The sequence below is a fragment of the Octodon degus genome, unplaced genomic scaffold, assembly GCF_000260255.1.
Source record: "Octodon degus isolate 3935 unplaced genomic scaffold, OctDeg1.0 scaffold00141, whole genome shotgun sequence".
NCBI lineage: Eukaryota > Metazoa > Chordata > Mammalia > Rodentia > Octodontidae > Octodon > Octodon degus.
In genome coordinates this window covers 4,991,922-5,018,415 of record NW_004524717.1, presented here as the reverse complement: position 1 = coordinate 5,018,415, position 26,494 = coordinate 4,991,922, and the positions used below count along the sequence as shown (strand labels likewise).

The window sequence follows — 26,494 nt, the reverse complement described above, 5'->3', positions numbered from 1 at the left end:
ATAGAAAGATTTGTACTAATAGTATCTGGAAAGGATATGATGTCTGCATCTTCTACTATGAATAATCACTAAGAAGACAACAATATGCAATGTGTTAATTATTGAAACTGTCCTACTAATCGGTTTTGAAACTGTCTCACTGCTATTGGTTTCTCAATAAAATTATTAAAAAACTTAAAAACAAATAAATACAGAATTTGTACACTTTCACTTTTTTCTTCACCCTCCTCAACTCTTATCAGCTGTAATATTACTATTAAATCTTCAATACTTGTAACCTTGACATTTTCCGTATGACCATAATTAATCTTCTCAAATTTATAAATAGTTGGATTATAAAGTAGCACATCAAAATTCATAGCATTTGTGAAATTACAATGATATAAATATCATGTACTGATTAAACCAGAAAAGGTATGAGTAGATCCTTAGCAAAACAAATAAAATCTTATTCTACTACCCTGAACCACTGGACAGAAAACTTAATAAACCTCATAGCCAAAATGCATTCTTCATATGAACAGTTGCTCAATGCCATGTCACTTTTGATTCTGTTTCCTACTTGTGATATGACATTGAAGTTACTTATTTTCTCTGAAATTTCTAGCCATTTTTGTTATTGTTGACAGAATATATACTTTCAATTGATCCATAATTTTGAGGTTCCTATTCATAGAATTACATGACAACATCCACTTGCATTTTGAATGCATATGTGATGGAGTCCTTTGAGGCTTATTTTAATTCTGGCCTGTTGTTTTCTAGACCTGCTGCAGAACTTTCAGCTCAGATTTATTTTCATTGCACTCCTTGGTTCAGCTCACTCTTGCTGGATCTAAGGTAGTTCTCTTTCTTGAATTTCTGTTTCACTCTGACGGAATACATCCCCCAATACTTTCTTATTTTTCAAAACATTTAAGTAAGTTAAACTTTCTGATTGATTCCTACCCAGAATGAACTTGATTCCTAGTTTGGCTTGGCACAGCCTTTCAGCTTTGAATTGCTTCCCTCCCGGAACCATGAATGAATTCCTCTGGTGTCTTTCAGTGTTATCAGTTATAAATCTTGTATGTGCCTTGGGACAGCTCTTGGAGTAGACCATCCCACTGTCCCAGCCTCCCTTCTTCCTTCTTATCAGACCCTGATTTTGTTCAAACATCAGGACAATTATTGTGAAGCAAGAAGGCTCTGTCTCCAGATCCAGACAGGGATCCATTATTCATTTTGCATTAAGTCTATTCTTCTCATCAATGATTGAATTAGAACTAGGATTCTGGATGTTTCTGCTTGAGGATGTGGTGGTTCAAAATTGTTACAGCCATTCTGTGACCAAGAAGGGAAAAGCAAGATATTAGAGGCAGCAGAGTAGAAAGAAAAAAAGAACCTGACTTGATGATGTAATGAAGCAGTCATTAAACCAACCTTCAAAACAAACTACATTGTAAAATTTCCATTTGTAAATAGGTTCTAGATAGTCTTTGTTAGAGAATCACTTAGCCTCTTAAAGACATTATTTTTATTATGATTCATAATTCTCATTTGACTCTTTGGCCTTCGGCTGGTTATTATGTTAATGTGAACCAAATGTTTCTTCCATCTCTTCTTCATGGAAGGATAAGTAACTACAATTTTAAAAGCGGATGCCTCTTGACCATAAATTTGATAGACTTGCAGAGCTGAAAAGGCTGTCAAGAGTTAATTTAGTCGACTGCCTTGACTCTGAGCAGGCCCGGTGAGAAACTAGCCCTTGAAATTGCCCCGTATGCTTTTCATAGACACAGAATGTCATCACCTCCCTTGCTCTGGCACATTCCAGCACGCTGGTGCCAAAGAAGGAGGCAAAGGCATCAGAGCTTTATCCTGAACTAAATGGAGAGTTGTGGTGCTAGAACCAGCTTTCACTCAGTAAGGTATTTCTTGCTTTGAGAAAGCCAAATAACATGCAAATTTGTAAAATAGAAAGCTACAAGAAAGCAAGAATTTGAACTACTTTGTTTTCCTGCAGTGTTCTAAGGCTAATGCTCACCAAATGAATTAAAGGTGTAACTTAATTTCTAAAAATAAAGCCCAAACATAACACTCACCTAATGGGTAATTTGTGTTCAGAAATAATGCATCAACTTCGCAAGGTTCTCTGCTGAGAGGCAGCTCTAGGGAAGCCTCCACTTTAGGAGGACATGTACCTTATCTACACAGGGACCTTCTTAAGGCAGGGATGTGCTCAGCTACCTTAATTCCTTCCACATGGAGGCCACCGCCACCTGCAGCTGTAAACCATAGTTCTTTGACATGAAAGTCCCAGATGGTGCTTTGAATTTAGGGACCATATTGCGTGCAGATTTCTGTAACATGTGGTTTAACTTTTCCCTTATTGTTACTCAAGGCATGCTCATTTTTGAAATAAAATAAACAGATAAATATATAACCAAAAGAAAAATATTACTCATAATTCCAAGAATCTTAATATTTTGTTACTTATCCTTCTAAATGCCCTCTAGTTTTTTAAATTTATATGTATGGCTTTATTTTCTTCTTACATGTACCTTGTCCTACTGCACAATAGCCTGCGTGTTCCTGTCATGTGTGCCATGTTCACAGGTGGACTTAGCTCTTTCTGACTAAGCTCACAAGCTAGATGATTAGCTGCTCTTCATCAACTTGAAAGGAAAAGCAAGGAGGGCACTGAACCCTAGAGCTACTGTATTGAGCACCTACTGTTTGCTAATTGAGGTTCTATGTCTATCATCTCTACTTTTCACCCAGCCCCTTGGAGATGGCTCTTCATCCTCTCTTTGGGGATGAGAAAACTGAGATGTAGGCTGAGAGAGCACTGGATTTGAATACATTTGACTAGAAGCCCACCTTCTCTATAGTGATGAGTGTACTCACAGTGGTTGCAATAACTTCTAGATTAGTGGATCTGAGGTGGGGACTGCAGAGAAGGGAAGATGCTTGCTGTTCACTACAGGGCTGAAACCATGGCAGTGGGGATAATCTTTGCCTACCTGCTATGGTTTTACAAAGAGGAGGTGCCCAGGGGCTGGTTTTGTCATTCCAGGAGATGATGCCAATGGCTGGCTTAAGACTCAGTGTGAGAGGCAGGGTCAGGAGGCAGAGTGGGTTCCCTTGGGCAGAGCTGGCATGAGCTACTTTGAAGTTAATGGCTTGGCTTTGCCTTTGAGACTGCCAGATCCTTGCGGACTCCACGCCTGTCTCTCCAGCTCCTTTTGGCAGCTCTTCACCTCAGGGTACTTCTCTTCCTTGTCACAGAATAGTTTGGTTTCTCCCAGTGTGTTCTCTGCTATAGCTAAGTAAAGAATGGGCTCATCTCATTGGTTAACGAAGATATCGGCTTAATGTGTTTCTCTCTCCAAATATGTGTACTACAACCCATTACTGGTTGCTGGAAGTTCAGAGATGAAGTCACCATTTCTTGAGCATTACTAGGAGGAGATACATAATTAAATAAATGAATGTGATGTAAGGGTTATACCAAGAAGAAAGTGCAACGGAATTTTTGAAATGTTCTTCACCTTAGTTACTTTTCTCTCATTGCTGAGATAAAATACCTGACGGCACACAAAGTTAAAGGGGGAAAATTTTGTTTAGCTCAGTTTGTAAAGATTTCAGTCCATAAAAATGGCTCCAAGGCAGAGGGGTAACAGTTTGTGGCAGTGAAAGACAGCAAGAGCAGCAAAGCTGGGAGACTAGCCTCTTCTATCCCTCATATGGTATCCAGTCTATCGAGACTAGGGCAGTGTCAATCCAGTCAGTGAACTGGTCTAGCAATTGTCCACCTTAACCCCAGCATTGTACTATGAATCAGTCTCATACTCTAGAGTCAAACACCTCTGAGAAAACTCCATGAGTGCATGAGGTTTTGGGGGTACAACTAGACACAAACCATAAAATTCCTGGAGAGGTATATGAAATTAGACATGGGTGATGTTTGATGGGGCTTTGTATGATGGGTAGAAGATGAATACCAAGCTGAGGACCAATCTGCTCTGGTTAGATAAAGTAAAGCAAAGGCCAGGGGACTAGGCTGTACCGCAAAGGGCTGCACATGACACCATAAGGTATAATGGCTGTTTCCCTTGTGCTGCTGGCCTCATCAGACTCAAAATTGTTTGAAGCAGGGTTGAGGTCTCATCTGATTTGTGTTCTGGAAATACACATTCAGTTACAGCAAGGAGGCTGTGGGAGTTACCGGGAGGAAGGACACTGTGCCCTGAAGCATGCGGGAACATAAGCACCATCAGTCAGGGTGAGGTAAGTCTGGGTGAAGGAGGTCTTTTCTCAGGTCAAAAGGAAAAGGGAAAGGCAGACAGTCTTGAGGAGCAGGAGGAAGTGGGGTCTGATCTCCACGCAGTGAGAGGAGCACTTGCCTCGTTCCTCCAGCTCTTGAGGTCCACAGGTTTCTGATGCTGAGCCTTGGTGGGGGTGTCCTGCCTTCTCAGCTCCCTCAAACAAGGGAGGACTTCAGTGAACCACGAGCCCCAGTGAATCCTGGGCTCAGTGGGGGTGCTGCACTAACTACCCCAAGAACAACCCTGGGTTCTTGTTGCTTTGTTGGCTTTTTAATGACAATCAAATTTTGCATAACTCTCCTGTCTCTAGGCAGGAAATACTGCAGGAAGCAGGCTGAGAGGTGATTTGTAGGGCCCTGGCCAAGCTGGGAGGCTGTGTCCAGGCAGCCAGGAGGGCTGTGACCTGAGGGAAAGCCAATCACAGGACCTGGAGAAGTTTCCAGGGGTGCGAGAAACCATAGGAGTCAAGGAGGTGGCCTGGCACACATCTCTGGGGTCAAATAATAGGTTTCAGAGTACAGTGGATGAAACAGCAGCAATCCTAGGTAAGGGTAGGGTCTTTGGAGCCAGGCTGTGGGCTCAGATCCTGAGCCGTTGTCTCCTTTCTGGGGGCTTTGGGAAAGACACTTCATTGCACCATCCCTCCATTTTTCCATCTTCAGTATGGAATAGTTTCGATGCCCAGGTCGCAGGTTCACTGTGAGAACTGAGTTCATTCATCCTCAGCACTTATAGCAGGAAGCCTGTGTGTTCTGAATCAGGATCTGCTTTTGCCCAGGGCAGACTGAGTTCTCAGGAAGTCAGCAACTTTTCTTCCCTCCTCCAGGGTAGGCACCAGGGCTCCGTGTAGGCTACTTTTACTGCCCCGACTTTCTGTGGACCTGAGTATAAACTGAGGCCCAGACTCACCCCGGAGCAGCACCCCACTCAGACATGACCCGCCTGACCAGAGCCCAAGGCAGCAGGGGAAGGATCCTGGCTGCCCGAATGTTCAGCTGTACCTGGACCCCACCCAGCCAGATCACTCTTTGCCTGGAACTTCAAAGTGGTTTATTTTGTTCCTTTTGCATTTGGATTCCAGGAATATTTAATGGGGCGTGTCAGAGCAAAACAGTCATAACTTGCAGCTTTTCTCCGCAGATAAAACAGGTGCATAATCTTTCTTTAGCCAAGATTGTCAGCTGCAGCAGGCGACACCCTCTCTCCCAGGACCTCTGTGTCAGCCCTTCTTCCTGTCTTTGGGGCTCCCTAGGGCTTTTCTGGTACTTCAGGTCCAGTGCAAAGTACTACATTCTCTCACTATGCTGGGCAAAGGCATCTGAGCTGTGAGAGTCTGAGGTAGAAATGAAAAATATTTCTCTGTCAGCAGCCCCGGTGGCTGAATGCACAAGATTTCTGAGAGGGGATGTGTTAAGCCAGGTGGAGACCATATCATGACAGGTGTGTGGAGCCATGTAACTCTCTCCTCCTGCCTTTCTGAAGTGGTTCCCAAATTCCAGAATGTTCCTCATCTCCTCAGGGACAGTTTGACAGGAAACCAACTCCACCCACACAGGACAAGACCTTGAAACCTTTCTGCCTCTGCACGGGCGAGGCAGTTCATGGGGCCAGAGCGAGTGTTTCTCTCTCTTCTCAAAGTTTCAGTCATGTTCTAATGTAAACAATATTGTCAGAGAGTCTGGAAGCCCATGGGATTTTTCACTGGGCGGTGATGGATGGGCCAAGCACTGAGCGGCAGGCCCACATCTGTCATACCTCCCTCTGGCTCCAAAACGGACCTGTTAGCACAGCCTGACTTGGATCATTTGTCTCCAAGTACCAAGGGATTTTCAAACAGCTGCAGAGCCAACCCTTCCAAAGGGACAGAGTTTTGGTCTGTGGTAAGAATAACACAGACCGCCTGCACTTAGAGGCCTGGTCTCTGAATTCCTGGAGCCTTGGGCCTGCTCAGCCATAGCTGGCGTCTTCCCACCTCCGCCCATGGCTGATGCCTGCTAGAGCCAGTCTGGGACTCACACTCAGGGCCACTTCAGTGGAGGACACGCTCCTCTTTCCTCCCCTCACAGTGACTTCATTTCTGTCCAACACCCAGGGAGCGGCACTTGGCCCTAAGGTAGAAGAGAAAAAAAAAAAAAGAAAAGGATACATAGAAAGGAGACAAGTAAATTCATACTTTGAAAAGAAGAAAACAGCAGATTCAAGACACAAGCTCAGCTTATTTTATTTTTCTTTTGGGGTACAGGAAATTGAACTCAAGACCTCATGATTGCCAGGTACCACTGATCTAAATCCCTGGCTCCTCAAGCCCAGTTAAACATTTTCTTCTTCTTTTTTTTCTCCTTTACCTGTGAATAGACCATCTTTCTTCACCTGTGAAGTAAACTTTTCCATCACCCTTCCTCCTGCAGAAAGAGCTGTCACCTTGCACCAGGAAACTGAATCAACTCTTCCCATAGTCACAGGTTTCCATGTTCCCCAGATCTCCTACAAATATACCTAGCCTGGAATGCATGTGTCCTTTACAAATTCTGGCTAATAAATCCTCCCATGCCTCTTCTTGAGCAGACCTGAAAATTCTTCTTCCATGATGCGAGTCAGCAGCCTCCCGCTCCAGGTCTCGCAGGCTTAGGCTCTCATCTGTTTCAGGGGCCTCCTAGCACCCTCTCCGGTGACATTTCTCTTGGTGAGCGGGAGGCTGGAAGGGAAGAGGCATGAGGCTACAGCTCCAGTAAGTCCTGCGGGAGGCTCTGTGTTGTCCTCCTCTCTTCCTCCACACGCGCCCCCTGAAATACAGCTGATTTCTTTTTCTCCTTCCCCTCCCAGTCTTCCTCCTCTTTCTTACCCTTCCCCTCCTTTCCCTTCCTCCCTTCTGCTCTCCTTCTCTTGCAGTCTCGGATTCTATCTTTTTTTCCTTTCCAGCGGTTAAAGGCTCCCAACTCCCTATAGAAATGAGGGTCTATAAATAAAAGCAGCAAAGACAAGAGACACAGGCTTCTTCTATCCAGAAATGGCACGAAGCGTTGAGAGGCACACGCTGCTGAGAGAACAGCAGCCCCACTGGGGCCCGCACACCCTGCTCCTGGGTCTGATGGAGCTAAAATTTGCCCACCAGGGAGATGCCAGTAAGGATAGAACCGTTGGGTGTCTTGAGCTAAACTTTTCCTGCCGCTGGGATGGGAAACCTAGCTCTGAGACGGAACAGAGAGAACCAGTGTTGGTGCCACTTGAGGAAGCCGTTTCCACCGAAACAGGCATCTTCGGGTCCTGCGCAGTTCAGATAAAAGGAGATCCTCCAAACCTTCTTCTAATCCTCTCTTCTCTTTCTCACTCTCCTCTCTCACTCCAAAGCAAAGGGCACGAACTCAGTCCATCTACTGCCGTGGCTCTCCTTTCAGGTGGCTGAGTCCAGGTCCTAAGGGTGCAGGTTCCAGTGAGAGTAGACACCCTCCTGGGGACCTGAAGAGCCTATGGAGGAGCCTACTGGTTTTCTGCGTTTCTTCTTCTTTAAAACCATTCCCTTCCTGCACTTTCCAGTCTTTCTTTCTGAGGCTTTTGTCAGTCAGCAAATTCAACTCCTTTAACTTTTTCTGATGCTAGTGAGTGGGAGAGCTGGGAGCTGGTGGCTCGAGAGCAATGGTGGGAACTAGAGGGCTCAGGAGGGCTTCTCGGGGCCCCAAGGACAATTCCTGTCCCCCACCTGAGGTGGGGCGAGGTGGAGGAGGAAAATGGAGGTCATAACCAAGCTACTGGCTCCCCTTCCCTCCAGTCACCCCTCTTTTCTGGCGGCAGCACTGTGCAGGGGGTGATCCTATATTGTGCTGGTGTGTAGGGGAAGACCAATGGTGACGCCAGATTGGTGGTATTGCCTGTCCTTGGGGAGAATTTGTGCACAACTGGCTGGGGCTTCTATAATAGTCATGACAGAAAATGAGGAGCACCACTGCTTAGGCAGGGGGCCCTAGAATCCTGTCTTGTCTTTGTTTCCTCCTTCTTACTCCTCCTCCTCCTTCCCCTCCTCTTTTTTTCTCCTTCTCCCACCCTTTGCTTCTCCTCCTCTTCTTCCTCTTCCTCCTCCTTCTCTTTTCCTCCTCCTTCTCCTCCTCCTCTTCTTCCTCTTCCTCCTCCTCCTCTTCTCCTCCTCCTCTTCTTCCTCTTTCCCCTCCTCTTCCTTCTCCTCCTCCTTCTCCTTCTTCCTCCTCTTTCTTCTTCCCTCCTCCTCTTCTTCCTCCTTCTCCTCCCCCTTCTCCTCCTTTTTCTCCTCTTCCTCCTCTTTTTCTCCCCCTTCTCCTTCTCCTTGTCTTTCTCCTTCTTCCTCTTCTTCTTTTTCTCCATTTCTCTTCAGGAGTATACAGGAAGATCTAGAAACCATGCAGTGAACCTTACATGATTATGAGTAACTCAGTCTCTGTCTCCAAAATGTCCCTGCCAAGTTTAACTTTACAAAACTGAGACTGATGTAAAATAGACGATTTTTAAAACATTGATTTTTCTCTATATTTCTTTAAATGTTAGTTAAAAAATAATAAAGACAAAGCCTCAACATTGGTTTTATAACAAAGCTGAAGAATGAACAAGGATCCCATTTGCAAGTTGTAGCCCTTCTCAGTTTCCCCCTTCCGATTCTTATTGGTTATGAATCTGTAGTGTTAAGTAACAGGAAAAAAAAAAGTTTTCAGAGCAGCTTGGAACAAAGAAAATATTTTACAATTTACATGAAACAAGTGCTAAATGATATCCCCTAGGGAAAATTCTAACTGACTAGTCAGTACTTAGAAACCTAAAACTAAGAAAAAGAGATTATTATATCCAGCATGGCCAATGTACTCAAAAGTGCTCTCTGATTTAGAGTAATTGCTTTACGTGTTCTATATGTTTTCTTGTCTGTCTGCATGCTAAAGTGTGCTTTTAACAATGGGTTAAATATGTACACTACTTATTTAAAAATATTTTGAGCTCATATCAATTTCTCTTCCTTTCTTACCTTTATAGACTTCTGGCTCTGTTAGGGCTTTCATAAAAACACAATTAAACAAACAGTGAAGGGTCACCAAAAGCACTTAAAACATCAGGTGGTGAAAGCCACTATGCTGAAGGTTTACATAAAAGTTGCAAATAAAAGCCTTAAAGTTGGTAATATAAAAGTTATATGATTTAGGTTAATATGTATATTTCTGAGTTGGCTTATGGATACGTGGACACCCGTGATATTAGCCCAAAGGAGTTTTGTTTACATGTTTAACAGTGAATCAATTTAAACTGGCTGGTAAGAGAAAAGGAAAGATGTCTTTACAGTTGTTAACGTATTTTACCCAGATTGTCAGCCAATCAAGATAATATTTATCTTAAAAATTGATTTACAAATACAATGTCTATTGTTTTCTGTGTACAATAATTTAAGAGTTTTTTCTTTTGAGATTATCTATCTATGTCTATCTATATCTATATCTATATATATGTAGAGAGAGCATTATATATATGTGAGATGTACATATCTTAAAGTGTTAACTACAGGGCCGGGGAGATGGCTTAGTGGGATAAGCACTTGCCTGGCAAGTGCAAGGTCCCGAGTTCAATCTCTGGTACTGAAAAAAAAAAAGTGTTAACTATGCTATGCTGTGGTTCTCATGAGTAATCTAAAGTAAGTGTTAGAATATGTAAGTAATAAATACAAATGAGCACCGGCCAAATAGCTCAGCAGATTAAAGCATCTTCTTAGGCAGATGCAGGGGCCAGGAGTTCGATCCCCTGGCCTGCGGTGCTGGCCCTGCCCCCAAGGCATGCTAAGGCGTCAACTGAGACTGGGCGTGGTGGCGCAAGCCTGTAATCCCAGAACTTGGAAGGTTGAAAACAGGAGGATCACTATGAGTCCAATCTATGCAGTGAGACCCTGTCCACCCTGTCCACCCTGTCCTAAATACAAAATAGAATAAATAAATAAATACAAATGAGATTGAGGATTATAAATGTCCATAACATCTGAGTTATCAGTTGTTAGATATAAATTCAAATATTCATGGCTCCTTAAAGTTTATAAATAATAGATTTTGAATAATTAAATGTCTTCATAAGTTTATATAAAGATTTAAGATGGCTTTCTTAAATTTACTGAGAACTAAAAGTTCCACTATAATTCTCTATGAGCAATTATACAAGAATTCCTTTAAGGAGCAGTCCTCGGAGCTGTGGAGCTGTGAGGCATTTGCCCTCTCTGGGGGAAGGAGCAGTTGCTTGAACCAGCTTGCTTCAGGTTCTCCACGATGACAGCTTCTTCACTTTTCCTAACCTTTATTATCTCCCACGCCAACAAATATAATAATAATTATTATTATATGTAATTAATTTGGCTTTAATTAAAAGGTTAAAGAGTTTTCTATAAATAAAGCAGTAAGCTTTTCTTAAGATATTAAAATGTTATTGATTACATTTACATAGAAGGGGAAGGGGAAGAGAAATAAAAAGAATTAAGATGTGTCATCCACATGTATCAACTCTCCACAATGAATATCAAATTATGTGCTGCAAATATGCCCTAATAAAAATTTTAAAAGTCTACAAAAACAACAAAGCTTTGTATGTTTTCAAGATAATTTCACGTATTTTCTGCTGTTAGGTTTTTGGTTACTTAAAAAAGTGAGTTTTAAGATTTAAAATTTATTTAAATGCTGACTTGTGAAATGTTTTCAATAATCAGTTTGACTCATTAAACAACTATTATCTTACTATCTATCTATCTATCTATCTATACTGTGAGTCTAAGCTTTTAATGTTAGGTTTATAGAGTGAAGATTACATAATGTTAATACATACAAAATAATAAGTGCTCTTAACTGCACAATATATTTTGATCATATAAAACGATCAAATTTGTTGGCATTTCTGTTCTTTAAATTTGATACAATCCAGTCCTGCTGTTTAAAACATGATCTATATCTACTGACTTTGAATAAACAAGTGAAAACAATTGTAAAAGAAATACAGTTATCAACTAGGTAATGAGTCTATTTGTGGTTATAGTTTCCTTAACTTTTAGGAAGTCTGAAGGTATTTGCTGACTCTGGTCATGCTGCTATACTACATAAACCTGCTAAAGAAATCTAAATTTTACCTGAAGAGTAAAGACTAATTTAATGTATGTAAAAGATTGGTGTATAGCTATGATGCTAACTATTCCTAACTTCTTGATATATTGAATACATTTATATTCCTCAAGTGTATAAGCCTGGGGCCGGGGAGATGGCTCAGTAGACTAAGCGCTTCCCTGGCAAGCACAAGGGCCTGAGTTCAATCCCTGGTTCCGCCAAAAAAAAAAAGTGTATAAGCCTTCTCAAATATAAAACTTAGAAAAACACCTTACCAATCATGTGTCTTTAAGCAAAATTTTTTTTGTAATAAAAGACATTTTCAGGTTTACATTTCTGTGTTCTTAATTTTATTCTGATAAGTAGATGTACCTAAGTCCTATGCAGTCCAAGCAGTGTCATGCTCATGATTAATCATGCGTAAAGTAAAATAGGTAAAAAGGGTATTTTATTTTTAAAAAAATTTAGATGATAATTTGTTTATACCACTTGATATTTTAATAATTGGATAAAGTTAATCTATTGACAAGTTATTTGCATTAAAGTGAGAAATTAAATTATTTTTAGAGATAAAGAAATAAGAACTTAATGGTTCTAGTACATTAATGTCATCATAATTGTTATGCTTATAATGCTGTTTACTGTTGATTTAAAAATTTCCTTATAACTGGCCAGATAGCTTAGCAGATTAAAGCACCTGCTTAGGCAGATGCAGGGACTGGGGTTTGATCCCCAGCATGCCGTGCTGGCCCTGACCCTGGGGCACACTGAGACAGTGATTGAGCCTGGGCATGGGAGTGCATCCCTATAATCCCAGCACTTGAAAATAAATCCCAGCTCTTGGGAGGTGAAAACAGGAGGATCACTAAGAGTCCAGTCTGTGTAGTGAGACCCTATAGACCCTGTACTAAATACATTAAAAAAAATAAAAATTTCCTTGTAAAGCTTTATAACTGTCATCTATTAACATTCTGCTGACATTAATATGACTTCTGAAAGACAAGACTAAGCAGTAGATTAAGCTGGTAGACCATCACCTACAGCACAGAGAACATATGACAGTGCTGCTAATACAAATGCTGACCGTGATTATAGAAGAGGTGGCTATGGTCCCGTCATATTTTATATTTAAAGGGCCAGATAGAATTATAGTAGCAAAGATTAAAAACTATAGCTCTTACTTCAAGACTGGTGTACTGACCTCTTGAGTGTTCAACTAAGATTTAGAGGCCAAAAATAATTGTGCTTAGAATATAGACAGCATCCTGACCTTTCCCTCCAAAGTCGGCCAGTACCCAGGGCATGAGGGAATCCTTCTGAAAGGATTCTGCAACTCTGGAAAGTCATGCATTCTCCCAAGCAGGGGGATACTTGGACCCCAGAGGACAGGAGTCAACAAATGTGCACTTTATAAGATTGGACAGTCACTAAAAAAAGGAATGTATGTCCTGTGCTTTACTGAAAAAGCCATATGGTCAAGCAAGACCATGATCCATCCTGGCAAATGACACAACTGATGGAGGAAAAACTAGTGGAGAGAAGAGGCTTCTCACAGGGCTCTGAAAGTAGCCTTTGAGGAACCTTAACTGACCTTGACAAAACATATATGTATATTAACTTTGACTTGGTCTTAAACACCCATCCAGCAAAGTATTACAAAAATCAGAGTAATAGTAATACTAATATAAAAACTAGGTTAGATATAAAAAGGGACTCCAAGCTGCATCAGCCCCTACTGACTGTCCCCACCTACACTTAAATCTTAACTTATAGCTGTATGAGGCCATGATTCCCAGCCCCACTAGTTCTTAAAAAAATGTGTCCTTTGGCCTCTCTTAAAATATTCCCATAATGATATTCTAATAAACTTTCAAATACCCCTGAGGCAAAAATTAACTTCTTGTGTAGACGTGCCTATAAAATTTAAAAAAATGACTATATAAACACTCTAACTACTAAGCTTTGCTATTTTTGTGGTATGAGCTAATTTCCTGTTATTTATTTCAGGTTTTGCATGTTTATATGATCTAGAATCAGTCACTATAAAAAGTCTGCAAAACAAAGGCTAGAGAGGCTCTATAGTAAGGAAAACAAATGGCCTAGTGGTCATGAGAGTACAGATAGCTTTATTTAGTGTATTCTTTGCCCATTGTTATAATTTATTTTATTTTATTTTTTCATTGTTATAATTTAAACAGGAGGGCTTCGGATTTCTTAATGAGCAAACTGGGAGGATTCTCTGTGCTTTTAAACTGCATTTGTTGCCAAAAAACCTAGACAAATCAGGTTAATATAAAGATAAAAGGCTTATGGCAAATGCTGCTTAATTTTGTCTGTCTTCTACAACTTTTTGTAGTCACTGTTCATCAATATTTTATTTTTAATTTTTAGTGCCTGCTTATCTAACATGCTTATGAAATGAAGTTGGAATGTCAGTGACTTACTTCTATTCTCGTCCTCCTTTCTAGACTATCAAATGACGATTATTCATCAAACAGAATCCATCTTCCTTTGTCTCCTTTAGATCAAGTGTGACTTTTGATCCCTGGCTGGGAGGGGTCCAGGCCCTTCCTCCACCTGAAGCAGCCCTAGGAAGGCAGCCCTCCACCCCTCTGCCTCCACTGAGAAGAAGGGATCAAAGTCTCTGGACATGAAATGAGGTGAACTGGGGGGAAAAGACAGGTAAAAAGGAGACAAAGAGAATCATAATTTAAAAATAAAGAATGCAGCTGCAAGATCCATGCTCAGTTTAAAAAGTATCTTTCCTTATTTTTTTCTCCCAAGATGCAATAAGCCCAAACAGTTCCCTTTTACCTGTAAGTGGGCTTTCCCATTCCTTTTTTTTTTTTTTTATCTGTAAAATAAACCTTTCCTCTAAATGGATCTTTCCCCTTCCCCTTGCCAGAAGAGCTGTTGCCTTGGACCTGAAAACCCAAATCCCTTTCTGCACTCACCAATTCCACTGACGTCTGCCCTTCAGGTTTCTCACAGATATGCCCATCCTAGAACTATAATGCACTTGGTGCTCTCCCAAAGGCCCACACTCTTATTTCTTTGAGTGTGCATTTTTAAAATTCTGCCCAATAAATCCCTTTTTCCCTCTTATTGACCAGTCCTGAAATTTTTTCCCCATGATGGAATCATTACACTTACCCTACATGTAGGGTGAGTTTAGATTCATCTCCTGAGATTCTCCCAGGATCCTCTCTGCTGGGACAACACTAAAACCTGGGCCAAGACTGGAGAGATAGCTCAGTGGCATAAGCACTGCCTGCTGAGTGCAAGGTCCTGAGTTCAATCCCTGATACAGAAAACAAAACCAAAAACAACCCGGGCCAAGCACACTGCACCTCTGCATAGAAAGGATGTTTCTTTGCATAGATGTGAAATCATTTCTTTCTCTCCCTGCCTTCTTCTGGCTTCAAGTTACTATGTTGTCTCCTCTTTCTTTCCTGTCTTTTGCAATGCTTTCCTTCTTCTCCTTCCTGTGGAAGGAGGAATTCAGATCTGCAGTCCCCACCTCAGCTCATTCTGTGGCATGAAAGCAGGAGGTGATCCAAGTGCAGGGATGTAAGGTGCCCCCATTCCTGGCTGCCTTGTGCAGCTGATCATGAGCACATAGTGGCCTCTTTTGGGGTGTCCTTGTGCACCATGGTGGGAATTCTGTGGAGCCACAGCTACCTCATCTCCTGGGGAGATTGGAGGAGGAGAGGCTGGGTCAGAGCATTGATGGGCCGAGGCTGTGAACATGTGTGCCAGATCAGCCATGTGGACCTGGGTTTGAAAATCTGAGGGTGTCAGGCATGGGTATAAAGAACTTAACAAGAGAGGGAGACAAAGAGATGAAGATGAGCAGATAGAAATAAAGGCCGTATGGATGACAGAGATAGAGAGAGGTAGAGGGAGAGCAAGAGCGAGAGCGAGAGGGAGAGGGAGAGAGAGAACAAGAGGTATTGGAGGCTAATCATCATCAAGGCAGGAGCCTGGGTGGGGAAACAAGACTGGTAGCCCCTAGGGTGGAAGCAATAGAAAGTCCCAGAGGGAGAGGAGGGGAAGAGAGAGAGGGGGCGAGGTCACCTGCACTCCAGGGCCTAGCAGCAACCCAGAGCCATACTCACTGCTGCACAATGGGGGCCGGTTGGACCTGGAGCATTCTCTTCCACGTGGCCAATTCAAGTTGAACTGAAAGGAGAAAGGCTTTGCTTACCTGGCCCAGAGAGCCCATTCGCAGAAAGGGTGTCTCTAGAGAGATGGGGCAGCCCCTCAGTCTCCCCAGGCAGGAGTATCCACTCAAGTCGAAAATCCTGAACTGAGGAGGCTCAGCCCAGAGGTAATGTAGTATTCAGACCACTACCTTCAGAAGATTTGCTCTTTTCCTTCCTAGTCTTCTGTGTAGCTAGGGCTACAGGAACCTCTGGATGGACAAAGAGCCTCAGGAAAGCAAGACTTGCCTGGAGTGGTCCAAGCTGTTCCTGAGAAGTTGGAGTGGGATTGGAACTATCTCTAGGAGAAAACTCTAGTCTCTGGAATGTCAGCTCAGGCCCTCAAGGGAAGGAGTGACTTCTGCTGTGACTCCCCTGGTTGCCTTTGGTTAGTTTAGCAGCATCTCCTCCCTGGGCCCCATGTCATACGCACTGCAATATCACTATCTGTCTTCACTCACTTGCATCATGCTGAACTCAGTTCAGCCTTCACCATGATTTCCTCTGGCTCCACAGCCCCCTGTGTCAGCATTTTATGTGCCTGTGTGCAAATTATCCAACTTCTTGTTGGCCTCCTAAACACAGAGTGACCTCTCTGAGCTCTGGAGCCATGCTATCCTAACCTCAGAACTTCTCATGGTCTTAGCAAAAGACACCATAAGTACTTTGGGAATATTTCATTGGAAAGAAGTCAGTACAGGAGTGAAAAGAATTGTATTTCTTGTGGAGGACCACCTGAGCAGCTCTCCTTGAAAGAAGAGCGGTTGTCTCCATTTTGACTGAGCCTGACCCTATTTCCTTGTATTGTTATGCACAGAGCTGGCTAGGACTTCTGTTTATCCATCAATTGGCCGTAAGCAATGTATATTGGTCTAACTGAGGTGCTGGTGGTAGTCTTTGAAGGTGGCTTGCGTGTTTCCCTGGTAACCTATACCTGCTGCTCTTTAATGTGAGCCGGGTTGAGACAGGACGGTAGAGCTAATGCTCCGCGGCGCCAGCTGGGATTGAGCCTTGAGACAGAGGCTATGACTTCCTGGGGCTTGAAAGGCTATACCAAAGCTGAAGCACCAGACTTACCAAAACATTAGATACTATATAATGCAGATTACTCTCTCTGCATATCCTCTCTGCATATCCTCTCTGCATATCGCAGAGGTAAATTGAGGCCACACACCTAGCTCAGCTCATAGTAGTCACCTACTTCCCACAATTCTCAGCCAATCCTCCTCAAGCCACTCCCCTACTGAATAAAACCGGGTGAGGCCTTGGGTCACTCTCTTGGTTCCGGAAAGCCATCTTCATGACTGGACATGGAGTCCCTTGACTCCCCGATGATTGAAAATATAATTTAGTGCCTTTATGTTCACCATGAGTTGCACTGAAAGTGGTAGATTGGAATCAACTTGATGGGATTCCAATAACGTAACTTTGGAATTACAAATATTAGCTTCTTGGACTGAGATGAGGATCTGGAAGTGTCTCCTATATTTCCAACCCTAAAAGTTTGATAATTTGAGTCTACAAAATAAAATGACAGTAGGTTAACAGGAGAAAAGAAACATGGATGTATGAACACACGCAACCAGCAGAGTCACATGAAGTTTAAAACTCAAAGGCAAAGCTGGATCGATGACGCTTAAATATCTTGTTGCTGGAGGGGTGGGAAGTAGGTGCTGTGGACAGTCTCAGAGGAAGGGGAAACTGTGACAGGGAGTGAAGAGGCCACAGAAGAACTTGCTTGGGCTTTGAGCGTGGAACCAATTCTGCTCTTCCTACCTGCAATCTGAGATTAATCTTATTTGGTTGGCGAAATGACAGAGTCCGGAGTAGAGGATAACTGTGTTCTTTGGTTGGGCCTGTCTTTAGGCAGGGAGCGAGGCTTCAGAGAAAAGCCCTCCCTTACATTTGCTGCTAGGCAGAGCTGTAAGTTTGAAGTCCCAAGTGGCCTATTTAGGGGAATTTTGTTCTGGGCACAACAGAGGAAAGGAAGACAGTAGAGAGGGAAGGGAAGGGACCAAAGTCATCTCTGTGATCTAGTGACATAGTTTGGGTGTTTGATTTTTTTAAGGGCTCTTTATACCTTGCCAAGCTGCTTTGGTTTTGAATTGAAAGAGAACTGTAAAAGGGGCCACAGCCAAGCTTGGGTTCACAACCTGGGAAAAGTGTGCAGAGATTCTGGAGGAGTGACCATGGCTGCCACGACAGCCTCAGCAGCAGGGGTGACTGCAGCAGGACTTGTGGAAATTTGGCATTCAAGGAGGCATTATTCCCCATGCCCCTCCTCTCTGCACCTCGGCTTCATAATCTGAATGTGTGAATGGGAACAACACCCCCGTGGCTATTATCAGCAGGGATGAACAGAGCTGGGCCTTTTGGTGCACGCAGTGTAGTCTTGGCTGCATAAAGGCATTTCAGCTCCTGGTGCACAAAGGAGCACCAAGGGTCTGTCTCTAACACTCGCGGGGCTCTGCCCAGCGACTCTGAAAAATGGGTCAACGGCCAGCCAGCCGGCAGCTGAGGCTTGCACTTTTCAACCCAAAGACAATGGTGAAGCCAAGTACAGGTCCTGTGCTCTTATCAGCTCATTTTGTACTACAGTTCTTCCTGTCAGATGTGCCACACTGTTGAGGTTCTAGTTGTGAAACGCCCAATGTCTAGCTGTCAGCATCCAACGACATTGGCATCAACTTGTTGATTGTGACATTGCAGGATCCTCCTGGCCAAGAAAAAAGTACTCAAGTTTCAGCATCAGAAAAAGCTGTGATTCCTCTAAGCAAGGGGTTTGTTTTCATTCTATGGACAGCATGGCTCCTGCAACTATTTTCAGCTTAGTCTCAAAGTTGTGTGCTGCCTATCCGTCCCGGGCAGACCATTTATCACCCATTCCGGTGAGGTCATCTGACTAGTACTTTCCCATTCAGGATTCCCTTCAGTCCTCCCTGGCTTTCCCCCATTATTCAGGATGAACCCTGCCTGTATGAGACTCACAGAATGACTTCCTGACAATCAGAGACCTGGGAAATGAGCCTCTCTCTGCGCCATGGTCTCCAGGCTGTAGCTAAGTGCTGTGGCAGTCCGCAGCCTTCATTCATTTAAAATCCTGCCTTGTTTATTTTCTTTCAGTCCCATGTGAGACTGAACTGGTTTCTGCAACCGTTTGTGGGACTCAATACCTGATGGTGAGGGAAAATTAAAGTGCATTGGTGGGTCAGGCACATTTTTGTGAAATCCCATGGTTTTCAAAAGAAACTCTGTGACTTCTCATAGCTCCTTTTTAAAATGTCCCTCCCTCCCTTCCTCTCCACTTTCTCTTCTTCCTCCCTCTCTCTCTCCTTCCTGCCTTTCTTTCTCTCTTGCTTCTTCCCCTTCCTTCATCCATATGTCACTTGAGCAATGTACTTATTTGAACAACTGTCTTTATTACTTAAGCCTCAGTATTTTTTTAATCCTTAAAAAGGAGGTTGAAAACCCTCATAGAATGACTGTAGATTAAATTTAATTATTCATGCAAAGCATTTAGCACATTTCCTGGCCTACTGCTCGCAGTGCATTAAGTTAGCTACTATTGTTCATTCAGCAAGCATCTATGGCATTACAGTTAAATGCTGCACACCTACTAACATTTCTCACATACAAAATTGTCTTTCTTTAAACACACACACAAATCACACACCAATTTGGGGGTAAAGCAGTACTGATATTGCACTTGAGTAGTTGTTAAAATTCTGGACAAAGCTGGGATTGAGCCCTGCTTTATCTCCTGGAAGCTGTTAGGAGCTGTCCTTTGTTCTCATTTCTTTTCCTCACCCCATTTTGTAGTTCCTCCCTCCCTTTGCCTCTGAGACCCTCTTCTGTGGTTTGGGGCTCTCTGTAGGGCCTTCTAGCTAGGCAGTTCTGAGGGAGGACTGATTCCTCTGTCCATTTCTACACTGCTGACTTTGATGATCACTACCTCTATGCATATCAACCTAAAAACAATGGCCCCTGCTGTTATATTTGCCCGCTTTTCCCCTGATAATAGCCTGATGGCTTTAGGTTTCCCTCTGCTTCTGTGAATTTGTCCCTCCAGCTGCCACCCGCTCCAATCACTCTCCATTCAGTGATGCCACAAGTGATCAATCTATGGCTAGTTTCTTTCTGTCTTCTCCGGAGTGAGCACAGGGCCCATTCATCAAGATGACCAGGTAATTGAAGCAACCCACCTTGAGTCAGGACTCAGCCTGGGCTGAGAGGCTAGCCTGGCACTCTATGCGGCTCAGCGTAATTACTTTTGTTCAGTGACTCCTCAGGGCTCCTCAGCCTCCTGCAGAGTCCCATCACAGACAGTGTCTTTTCTGTAAAGGCTTCTTCTCCTTGTCATGTGCTTCTTTGAAACTTAACCCTGGATCAGCTTTATCCGCAATTTTAACCTGATCTGAGAACTGTTGTCCCTAAAGAACCAGGAGGCATAGGCTTCCTCTGCAATTTGAGGAAGGGAGTTGGCCATGATGAAGGACTTGTCCTCTTGAAGCTGTGAGAAGTTTGGTGGTAACTTATAAGAAGCTTTGGAGGGTAGGGAGCAGATATCTTCAAAAAGACACTGCTAGGAAACCAAATGGCCTTCTCCCACCTAACCCCATTGCAAGGAAGTTTTAGAGGTGGAAGAGATCTTAGCAACAATCTATTTTAATCTCCTCTTCAATGCAAATCTTGGGCTACTTTTTCTTGGCCTTAATCCTTTCATTTATTCATTCATTTCAAAGTTTTCTCTGATTAGGGACATTGTATTGTCAGATCGTCACTGTGCCAAGTATAAAGTGACAAGGCATCAAGTAGCCTCAAGATTGTTTCAAGACAGTCACATTTGTAAACTGCTAAAAAAAAATCACCTGTTGTGTTAGGGGTTATTCTGCTACGTAGGGATTGTGTTCTAGAGGGAATAGAGACCCAGAGGACTTGAGGTACTGTTTTGCCCACAGAGTGCCTATTGTAGCACAGCGAACCATTGAAAGTCTGGCTGCTTCACTTGCAATTCAAATTTTCCAAATATGGCCCCAACTTTATCTTCTACTAGGGGATGCATTAGACCTTTAGAGATCCTAAGCAATGAGGTGACTATGGTGTCTCACATCTATACTCCATACAAGCTGCAACATAAGGACGACTGCCTCTCTTCTGATTTTTCTCACAATGTCTTCTTAATGTTCTCTCAAAACATCAGATAAGAAATTCTTAGACAAAAATTTTGGTGTTCCTGCTTTTTTTTTCTCTCTCTCTCTTTTTGAGACAGGGATTTGCTATGCTGTTCAGGCTGGCCTTGAACTCACAGCAATCCTCAGACCTCAGCCTCCCAATGATGGGATTATATGGGTGAGCCACCATACCTAACTTCTGCCATGTTGATATCTAGTGCTCAGCACAGTTTACTGTGCCTCCTCCCCAATTCCCTTATTCAATCCAGTCTGGTCTCTGTCCTAAGCTTGGGACTTGATGGGCTCTTGGACTTCCTTTGTGCCTCTCTTTCTTTCTGGCTATAACATTTCCATTTTTCACATAAAAGTTTGTCCAATTCCAGGACATGCATCACTGCCAAGACCCTTTCCAGACTGTGAAAGCTTCCATTGATTATTCCTGCAGAGAAAGATCTCCAAAGTTCCACAGAAAGTGCTATCCCTATGACTTAATAATCTCACATCACTAATGCTTGTGTTTAATTTTTAGTTATTTAAAATTTTTCTGTATTTAGGGCAAGGTCTACAGGGTCTCACTATGTAGATTGGACTTGTAGTGATCCTCCTGATTTCAGCCTCCCAGATGCTGGGATTACAGGAACATGCCACCACCTCTAGTCTCAATGGCCATCTCAGCACACCCTGGGGGTGGGGCCAGTATGGTACACTGGGGATTGAACCCCAGCCGCTGTGGTCTGCCTAAGCAGGCACTTTAGACTGCTGAGCTATCAGGCCAGCCCTGTTTCTGTTTAATTTTTAAATATTCCTTTGTTGTTTTCCTAATGGCCTTACCAGCTTTCTGAGAGCAAGACTTGGGTCTTACATTTCTCCTTCTCCCCTGGGTGCTGCTGGGTTGGGAGACAGTACTCCTGTTTCTATAACACTTGCTTCTTGAGTCAGCACTTCTCAATTAGAGGAATAAAAGACTTACTTTAGAAAAACAAAAAATCCTCCAAATCTTAGCAATTATATGCCACTGAGATTCTGCACTGGTACTTACTTGTACATCAGTAGAACAGTAAATGAAAATACACAATCAGAAAACAATTAACATTAAAGTAAAAACATGAAACAAATATGTCATAAAAACTCTTAGACTCATTGCATCACATTTTCCTCTGCTACCCCATCTTTGCTATCCACCAAGCCCTCCCACCTAAATCCTGATTTTCAAGACACTGAGCTAAGTCTTTGGAAGCTATAGTCAAAATATTGAAATAACTCACTAATACCTTAGCTTCAGTGATCTCATTAGTTTAGTCAACCCTCAGTAAGCAGTGCAGGAGGAGAGTGCAAAGGCTGGGTGGAGTTTTATGAAGAGAGAGAATTGGAAAGTTCTGGAATTTAAGATTCTGACTGCTTCTGGTACCGTGCTGCAGGTCCAGCTTCTCCAGATTAGAGCAAGAAACAAGAGGAAACCACCAAAGGAAATGGGAGTTCCCCAAAAGAGGAGGTGCTTCCTGACACCAGGTACTACAGACAAGCAGCATGCACTCAAGGGAGGGATATCTTTGCCATGCACTACCCATCAAGACGGTGGTGTCAGGAAACTAGGAAGCTGAGAGGATGTGAGTTGGCAGCTGTAGACCAGGCATTAAGTTGCAGGTGAGACAACGGAGGAGTGACTAGAATGAGAGGGAGGAGGCAGAAGTTGAGGAGGGACTACGGTGAAAGAGTCTTGCTTTTGGTTTTGGGAAAGTATGAGCAAATACATAGCTGAAATGACTGAAGATCTGAGAGGTGGCATCACATAAAACAAGGGTCACCAGCATGGGATGTAATCAAGAGAGGGGGAGAAGAGACATTAGCCAGGGCAGAAGGAAGGGGATAGCAGGGGAACATTGTTAATTTTATAAAGCATGAGATCTTTGTAAGTGGCAGAAGCCAACTTAAATATAAGTTAAAAAATAAAATAAAAGCTAGCAGCACATGGCTATGGGTCTGTGCACCATCCAGAACCAGGAATCCTATGTATTGTTCTGGTGTTCTCTCTCTATCTGCCTTCTTGTTTTCTCAACCCCTGCAAGTCCTTAGTTTTGCCAATCTGATGGGGAAACAAGGCCACCACTAACTTCCATACAATTCAACAGTTGTCACCATGAAGAAAGTCTGGATTGATTATCTCGCCTCCAAACACAAAATTCTAAAGGGACGTTCTCACCAGTCCATGTAAGAGCCCAGGCATAGGTCATAAATTGTGGGTAGGCTGCACACAGGACATTGTACAGAAGCACCCCTCCCCTCCAGAACACAGACTGGAAGAAGGGGCAGTGTTTTACTGCAAAGAGAGTGTGATAAACAAAATAGTAAGTGTCCAGTGAGGGAGAGGGTTTGGAGGAAAAGAAAGTTTAGAAGTCTTGAGAGGATTCGAGCCAAGTTGTCCTTTGTTTCATTTTTATGTTGTTCTTGGTTAAGTTTACATCCTCTACCAAGGGTCTACATGGGGTTTCAGGCTACAGAACCTCTGGAACTCCAACAAGTGAAATAGAAAGGCCAAGAAAATAAGTGAACAGCTCCGAGAAGCTTCTAGGGATAGAACACACAATTGGTTCATGGGATGGATCCTAGATTCACTCACTCAGTGAACATTATTGATGACCATCTCTATTATCACTCAGTATTCTGCACACAACTCTCAAAGTAAGTGGCTAGGCTGAGCCAGGGTTAGAGAGTGGGAGTACAGGGGCTTCAGGGCCTGGGAGCAAATGAGCAGAGTTGAGGGGAAGGGCGGAGGCATGGGAAGATATTCACAGAAAGGGCTGAGCTTCAGAGCGCAAGGAGGAGGTGGAGAGCTGGGGGGCCATCAGGGAGGAGCTAACAAACTGTGGTCTCACTGCCTCAGTGTCCCTGGAGGTGAATCCTTGGAGACAATGAACACATCTGATCTGCTCAAGAACAGACTATGTAGCTACCAATGATGCCTCTTTGCTGAGAAATCTCAGTGTGGATGCTGAGTTACATGGACAGTCACACAAGGCCAGGGCAGAAGTGATGACACAGTGGACTCTTGGGGATACCTGCTTCTTTGTGCTTCATAGCTTCAGACTATACATTCTGGAGAGGTTAAACTCTCTAGATCCTTCTGAGGGACACGGAGACTCCTGGATATCTCTAGTGTCTGAAGATTTTGGGATCTTAAACAGAAAGGATCAGAATCAGAGACAGAAACCAAGCTACCAAGCCCTGGCCTGGTCTACTGGCCCTCTGCAGAGAAAGACGGGCAGAATGGCCCCATTCCTCATTCATTGCTGGTAACAGGCATGGAAATTCTACTTGTACCCAGACTGGATTCCTCGAGGTAATTTGATACACCTAGGGTATCTCTGGCCCTGATGTCCCAGAAACAATATCACTTTCTAACCATGCTCTTCAGCTTTCCTTGTTATGAAAAAAGCCAGGGCCATGCCTTGATCATCTTTGTATCTGCCATGTTAGAGACCAGCAGTCCAAGGCAGATTCTCAGTCCATGATCATGGGGCCCCTCCTCACCTTGCTTCCTCCAGCAAAGACTGGAGCTGTTCCATCTCAGAAGTATCCAGGTTGACGGTCTTGAACCAGTTTTGTAAATCTCAACATGCAACAATGTGCTCAGGAGATGGGGTGATGAGGATGGGGAGGAGGCTGGCAGGAGTTGGGGAAATTTTTCCTGACCCCAGCTGATGATCAGCTTACAGTCTAAAGCAGTGGTGGCAAACCTGTGGCATAAGTGAAGCAGCTGGCTACAGCACTGAAAGCTCTGAAAGGTTCACCATCACTGCCCTCAAGCATAAGGATTAATATCCAGAGTAATTTCATCACGAGCACAGTGAAAGTACTAATGTGCAATTATTCAATGAAATAGCTAATCCTTCCTACGTGCCATTCCCTTAGGATGCCTGGGACTGTCCAAGCACAGGTTCAGCCTGGGCAGGGGCACAGCACTCCCCTCCTGGGCCCAGTGGACAGCTATCTGAGAACTGACTGTTTTTGCCTTTTGGGTGGGATGACTTTTCTGGATGATGGTGGGGCAGGGAAGAAGTGTGTGTGGGCGAAGGGCACGCTTGTGTTTATGGGGAACAAGAGAGAGAGGGTGGAACTGAAGGGAGCCCCAGGTGTTGGAGTGGGTGGCTACACAGACACTGGAAGGAAACAGACTGTGGGCAACTCTAAGGTTCATTCCAACTCCAAGACCCAAAGGACTTGGGTGCGGGGAGTTTGGGTCTTCAGGAGCCCCACATCTGAACCAGCAGGCACCCAGAAATTCGCGGTGCCAGCTGAGGGATCCAGAGCCAGGCGACTCCATTTATCAAAGCGCTGCTGCTCAGATGAAAGGGTTTGCAGGCTAGTCAGTGATTTGCTTGGAGCCCTTCCCTGGACAGCCACCCCGGGGCGGGGCGAGTAACAGGAGCCGCAGGGCCTTGAGAGTGTACTTTGCGGAGCCCGCGTGGCCCTCCGGGGCGTGGACTAGGGCGTTGTCGCCAGAGCCAATGTTCGCACGTGGCCGCTGCCCATCCCCCTGCGGGGAGGGGCGGGCTCTGGGCGTGGCCGGTGGTGTGGTTCTGACCATCCCAAGGGGCTGGCGTTGTGGACCTGTCCTGCCCGGCTCGGTGGGTCCTCGCGGGGCTGGGAGCCCAGCGAGGGTGGGATTGCAGTGGGGGCGCGGGGGTCTCGCGTTGCTGACCTCGCCCCAGCTGGGCCCTGCGCCCTGCCTCCGTGCTTCAATCTAGACCGCAAGAGCCCAGAGGCCACGGCCTCCTTCCAGAGCGCTGCGTTCCAGAAACTTCAAGAACTGCCGCGGGGTTCTTGGAAGACGTTGAGAGGAAAAGCAGAGCGTCTGGCGTCCCCATCCAATCGCTCTTGAGCCACAGACAGCATTTGGCCAAGGCCCTGCTGCCCAGGAGGGAAAAGCAGTTACCAGAGCGTTCCATAAAAGCTCCGGATCCGTTTCCTTTCTTACCTTATGTCCTTAATTAACGTCTCCCTCCCTCCGAGAGCCCAGAGAACATGGAGGCAGGTGGGCCAGAGCGCTGCGGCCCTGGGGTGGAAGGGGGGCGCGTAGCCATGGCAACGAGCTCTTCCCGTGGGAATCGGGAACTCGGGACGATGGGGCAGATTGGAAAGGGACAGCCTGAGTGCCAGCTGGGGCTCCAGGCAGGCGGGGCGAGGGGGCGGGGGTCTGCGGGGTGGGGGCGGGGCGGCCTGGCCAGCAACCCCAAGGCCACATCCCGAGTCACAGGGGGCTGCACACGCCGGACGGACGGACGTGTGATGTGTCGTGTTCATCCGTCGCTGCCAGGGAGCAGATGTGTTTGCCCATTTGCTTAGAGCAGCCACAACCCAGGGTGGACCTGGATATGGACAGGGAGGGATCCTTCCCTTCCAGAGCCTGCCTGTCTCCTCTCCAGAGCATGTGAGTTTCAACTATGGAGTTTGGTTCTGTGTGGCTGAGGACGCTTATTTCTTTTTGCAGTTTCTCAAGCTTCACACGATTTTCAAGTCGTACATTATTTTTTTTTTTCCAGTTCAGAAAAGACCAAAACAAACAAACAAACAAACAAACAGTGAAAATAATCCACAATTCCCATTCATTTCACCCAAAGGTAATCATTATTGATATCTGCGGTCATTCTGTATTCTTCCTGTGCACAGGTACATACGTGGATGTGAGTGTGTAAGAACCGACGACGCTACACGGTTTGTCACCCGCATTTTCA

General features: G+C 44.3%; 1 long non-coding RNA gene across 1 annotated transcript; it reads right to left on the bottom strand.

The window, feature by feature from the left end:
• Positions 1-210: 210 nt before the first annotated feature.
• On the bottom strand, positions 211-25,917 carry LOC111812765. The gene is made up of 3 exons (XR_002818175.1): positions 25,738-25,917; positions 6,327-6,418; positions 211-1,323 (listed from the first exon to the last, which is right to left on the bottom strand). It is a non-coding gene; the product is annotated as an uncharacterized LOC111812765 (long non-coding RNA).
• Between the last annotated feature and the right edge of the window lie 577 nt (positions 25,918-26,494).